Source organism: Crocodylus porosus, unplaced genomic scaffold, assembly GCF_001723895.1.
Source record: "Crocodylus porosus isolate Cpor-Errol unplaced genomic scaffold, CroPor_comp1, whole genome shotgun sequence".
NCBI classification, from domain to species: Eukaryota; Metazoa; Chordata; order Crocodylia; family Crocodylidae; genus Crocodylus; species Crocodylus porosus.
In genome coordinates, this window is record NW_017728909.1 from 20,593,493 (window position 1) to 20,599,096 (window position 5,604).

A 5,604-nucleotide genomic window follows, 5' to 3' on the forward strand; every position below is an offset into this window, starting at 1 on the left:
ATGGTCAGGGCGGCTAGGGTCTGGAACCAGCTTCCAAGAGAAGTGGTGCAGGCTCCTACCCTGGGGGGCTTTAAGAGGAGGTTAGATGGACACCTTGCTGGAGTCGTTTGACCCCAGTACTCTTTCCTGTCATGGCTGGGGGTCGGACTTGATGATCTGCTCAGGTCCCTTCCGACCTGACCAAGTATGAAACTATGAAAGTAAATGGCAGTTCTTATGTGACAATGCAGGCACCCCAGTTTTATCCTGAAGGCCAGCCGTGGCAATAGTGATTCCACCCCTGACCCAACTGAGAGTAACTCTCTCCCCATCAGATTAAGGTCCCAGAGCTCTCTGTCCAAGTCAATTTTAAGACGGATCTTTTCCTCTGCAGACCAGGTAGATGGAAACCAGCCTCACTGCAGTATAAGATTCAGCATCTTCTATTGGCGAAGTGCCGCACAATTAACTAGTTCAGCTCCTTTTAAGGGTATAACATCCCTGATCCATGTAAGACCCCTTTCAAGACTCCTTCCTGCCGTGCTGTCAATGGCAAATCAGGCTGGCTGCATAAAACACCCTTCTTTGTTTTTCCCCTTCCCAGCCCCTGCCTCCGGTGTCTGGGTTTAGACGTGGCGCTCCCCGGTGCAAAGACTCTCACCCTCTTCAGAGTGTCTGGAAGCTGCCTACCACTCGCTGGACTCTAGTGTAAATAAACCAATTATCCGCCCCCCATGGAGAGGGAAGTCTCAGTAGAAGCCAGCAGTCATCCAGGAAGTTATTGATTGCCGATGTGGCCCTGTGATGTTTGCGGTGGCTGCAGAGAGAGAATATAGGTCCTTCTGCCCCTCCTGTTCAGGCCTCACCCACTGGAGCCGAAACAAGCGCTGGCCTTTGGAGAGAAGCTTTGCAGAGACCCAAAGGGCAGGCAGGTTGCCTGAGTGTGGTGATTTTCACTCGGCACCCCGGGGAAGCAGGAAATCCTTTTAAAGGTGTCGCAGGGTGCTGTGCCATATTAGCACCGGTAGGTGTGCCGACACCTGCACGATTCAGATCTAAACCCAGAATCCAGTGACACAAGCAGTCTCTGAGTTGTGTGCAAAAGGAGAATTTCTCTTGTTCATTTTCCATAGTCAGGAAACAAGTGAAAGCAAAGTGCTGGGGGGTGGGCGCGTGGGACCCTGGAGTCTGCAGGGGTCGAGGACCAGTGCTGTAGTGCTCTGGGGGCTCTCACAGTCTCCTCCTCAAGCAGTGCTGACACGGGGAATCGTTCTGATCATCCACGAGGACAGTGACACACACAAGTTGCCCTCACCAGGCGATCGGTGCGTGTAAGAGCTCTCCGTTATGGGACAAGCTTGTCATCATCTCCGTGGTATGGCAAAGACCGGGCCCGAGTTGAAGACCACGCTCAAGGCTGCAGAGCTGATCTGGGAAGCAGCACATGACCATACGGTCAGGAGACAGAAGGATTTCTCTTGGAACAAGGGATGCCTTCTCATGCCGACAGAGAGAACTTGGGGCACCGTCTGAGAAGATCTTTTTCCCCCAGTGTGTCGTTAAAGAGTGGGACTTGTGGCCACCAGATGCGGTGGAAGCTGAGAGTGCAGCCAGATTCACAAAGGGTTGGACAGATGCTTGGGGGAAAGGGGCATCAGTCGCTATTGAGCAGGGAGTGAGGGGCACGGCATCTGCATCCGAGCTTCCTAGACTTTCAATGCAGGCTGCAAGGGAGAGAGGAATGGGGAAATACCCTGCTCAGACCCAGTCCATCTCCCTGCCAGCCTCCGCTCTCTGCTGGCATGTGACAAAGGAGACGGGGCAAGAAGGACCTAGGGGTCTGAGCAGATCAATGGCAATTCTGATGTTCTTATATGTTGTTAAGACAGAGGGGTGCGATTTTCATAGATGTCATAGACATTAGGGCTGGAAGGGACCTCGGGAGATCATCGAGTCCAGCCCCTGCCCAAAGGGCAGGAAGTCAGCCGGGGTCATAGGATCCCAATTATTATGGACAATAAATCTAACAACACTCCCTGCCTGGTGATATTACAGTTAACGCCGTCATTTTCATACCAACTCTGTCCCGAAAATGCTCAGGGGAGACACCAGTGAGATCACCTGTGGGCAAGGCATTTTGCGTGGTGAATAGATGAAAGCGTCCAGGCCCACGTCCACAGCGGTGACAGTGCACAAGAGCCCATCTCTGCAGCATCACTGGAGCGAAGCTGCGTGACGGCAAGTGAGAACCAGGCAACTGTGACCCGTGAGCCTCTGCTTCTGCAGCCTGGGAGCTGTGAGACCTTCATTGTGAAGGACATCCAGGCGATGCCCCTGCGGCACACGTGGCCCCCGCAGCAGAGGGAGCGTAATGAAGCCAGGGGAGGGGAACCGGCTTCTTTTCGGGAGATGTGAGGCGGATCTCAAAGCTGAACGCAAGCGGTTCAAGCTGATCAATGCTGATTTGCACTGTAGAAAGAGGCACCTTCCTGTGCGAGGGCCTCACGCACCTGATGGATCGATGCGCACTTCTTTCCGGCACCGTGTGGCAGGGAAGAGCCACTCAGACGCATTAAACCCCCTGATCGAGCCATCGGTTCTGCCTGCAAGGGGCCTTTGAACGCAGCGAGGCAGCCGGGGGCTTCTCCCCAGGCTCTGGGCCCGCCACGTCGCCTCTCCACCCCATCGATCTCACGGGCACTGATGATTAAAACAAGGAGGCGCTAATGAATTCAGCCGCAGTCCCAAACTGCTAATTGGCATCTGAATTACTGCAGTCCCCAAGTGGGGAGCCCTCACAGTGGCTGTATTCACAGGCCGGCAAACTTGTGCAGAGACTCTCCAAACTTTAGCAGGACCGAGATGGCTGCTGTCAGCGGGCGAGCGGGGAAACTCGGGCCAGGCCTCCCAGCATATTGTCCCCAGGGGCTGTGGGCTCCTCAGTGCCCGGCTCTGCTCCTGTCTGTGCATCAGACCCTGGGACTCCATTCTGGCTGCTTTCAGCTCCAGGGAGACCCCAAGGGATTGCAGCCTGGTCTTCCAATCTGCAGCCCCCTCCGCCCCAGCCCTACGGATGCCCCTCACTCCCGACAGGCAGCTCACCTGCGCCCCACTCCAGCCCGTCTGCCCCCCGGCTGGATCCCTTGGCCCAGAGGCTTTGGATGCTGTGGCCCAGTCGAATCCATGCAGTCACTGCTGCAGCAAGCAGGGGTGGCGGGGTGGGGGTGGGCAATTCAAAGCTCCAGGTGGGATTGGGGGGGCAGATCCAGCTGCCAAGCAGCAGAGCAGCCCCCTTTCAGCCCCCTGGGAAATCAGCCGGAGCCAGGAAACGGCACGCACCAGTCGCCATGGACATGGACTGATGCCACGGGCTGTGGCACCCACTCCCCTCCTAGCTCACAACCTGGCCTCTGCCCCTCTACACCTCCATGGGCCTGGGCTGCTCTGGGGCAGCTGGACCCCGGGGAGGCCCCACAGGCATCCTGGTGTGCACATGCAAACATGCATGCACACACATGAGGGTGCCCCTCACTCCTGACCTGCAGCCCCCTCCCAGTGTCCCTCACTCCTGACCTGCAGACCCTTGTCCCCCACAAGCCTTGCTGGTGCCCCTCATTCCTGACCCGCAGCCCCCAGCTCAGCCAGCACCCCTTGCTCGTGACATGTGCCCCCTGCTTAAACAAGCCTACACGTGCACATGCTTATACACTCACACACACGGAGCCCTCCCTTGTTCCTCTGAATGCACACATGTAGCCATGCACACATACACACACAAACAGGCACATGCTTGTCATGTATGCACCCAGGCAGCACCCCATGTGCACCCCCTGCAAAGGAACACGCGTGTCCCCCAGATGCATGCTGTTTGCTCTTGCCTCCTGTGGCAGGTGTCCTAGCCAGTATAAGGTCCCTGCAAAGGCATGTACATGCACATACCCAGCCCCATCTCGTGATACATGCATGCACATGGGCCTCTGCACACACCCACCCCATCCCATCCCACGGTGCGCGCACACACACAAACTTGCCTGTCTACATACATCCAGCCCTGTCCCGTAGAAACATACACACACCCAGCCCCACCCTGACAGTCCAGTCTGCACTAGACCCTTCCCGGCTGTGCCCCAGCTCAGGAGCAGCCCCCCCAAGCTCGTGGCCTCTTCCGCCCCAGCCTCTGCTGTGCCCCAGGCTTGGGCCTTGCAACCGGAAGGAGACAGCCCATGTCCACCCTCCAACCCTTCCCAGCCTGGGCTTGGCCCTGGGGCGCGCTGCCCTCCACCTTCGACTCCCGACCCCCATGCCTGTAGGGCTCCAGCAGCTTTACCTACCCCCCTTTCGTGTGGAGGGCACATGGTCCCATTTCCATACCCCTGGCCAGGGCCAGCCTCCCTGCCCGATCAGCTCTTTCCAGCGGCCTCTGCTCCCTGCCAGCATACCCGCATGTGAACTAACCCGGCAGCCAGCACAGGGCAGGCCCCGCCACGCGATGAAGCCCCCGACCGTCCGAGCCTAGGGAACAGCCGTGGAGCTGCAGGGCGCACGTAACTTCGTTAGCCCAATTAAAAGCCCATTTTGGGCTCTCCCTTCCCTGCAGGCCCCAGGGGCCCTGCCATGCCGCATGTCCAGGATAGCTGGAGCAGGGAGCCAGGGGTCGTGGTCATGAGCTCCAGAAGGGCAGGGGCTGTGCTGGGCTCTTGTGCCACGGTGCTCCATACCGGCCAAGCTCCAGGGTCAGCTGAGAGCAGGGGATGGGGGCGAGCAGCCAGCCCTGCCCTGCCGTGCCAAGGCTCCCAGCGGGCAACCCCAGGCAGGAGGCGGCTGGATGCAGTGAGCGGCAAAGTCTGTCCCTGCACCTGCGGCCGGCTCTGGGCCTGTGTGGGTGTGCACATGCCCAGGGATGCGTGTGCAGAGGGGTGGGAGTATGTGTGTGTGCACAGATGGGCTGGTGTGTGTGAGTATGTGTAGAAAGATCAGTGTGTGTGTGCACGTGGGGAGGAAACAAGGTGTGTGAAGAGGGTTGGGGGGTGTGCGCGTGTATGTGCACTTGCAGAGGGGCCAGTGTGTGTGTATGTGCAGTGGTTGGGGTGCCCATGCATGTGTATGCAGTGATCCGTGTGTGTGTGCATGGAGGAAACTGTGTATGCGTGTGCAGAGGCACCCGCATGGGCGTGGAGAGGGGCCAGGGTGTGCATGTGCACGCGCGTGTAAGCACGCGGAGGAGCCCGTGTGCGCCAGAGGCTGGGCCGAGGGGCATCGGGCCGAGCTGAGCTGCAGCTGCTCTCCCCCGGCCTGCATTTCCCCAGATCCGGGGGGGACAGGCAGGAGCGGGCCACCCCCACCCTCACGCCCCGAGAAGTGGGAGGACATCACGGGTAAGGAGCACGGGCAAGGGGCATTGTGGGTAAGAGGTGAGAGCAGGGGGCTGGTAGGGACGAGACGAGAGCAAGGCATTATGGGTAAGGAGCACGGGCAGAGGGCATTGTGGGTAAAGAGTGAGAACAGGAGCATTGTGGGTAAGGAGCAAGGGCAGAGGGCATTGTGGGTAAAGAGTGAGAACAGGAGCATCGTGGGTAAGGAGCAAGGGCAGAGGGCATTGTGGGTAAAGAGTGAGAACAGGAGCAT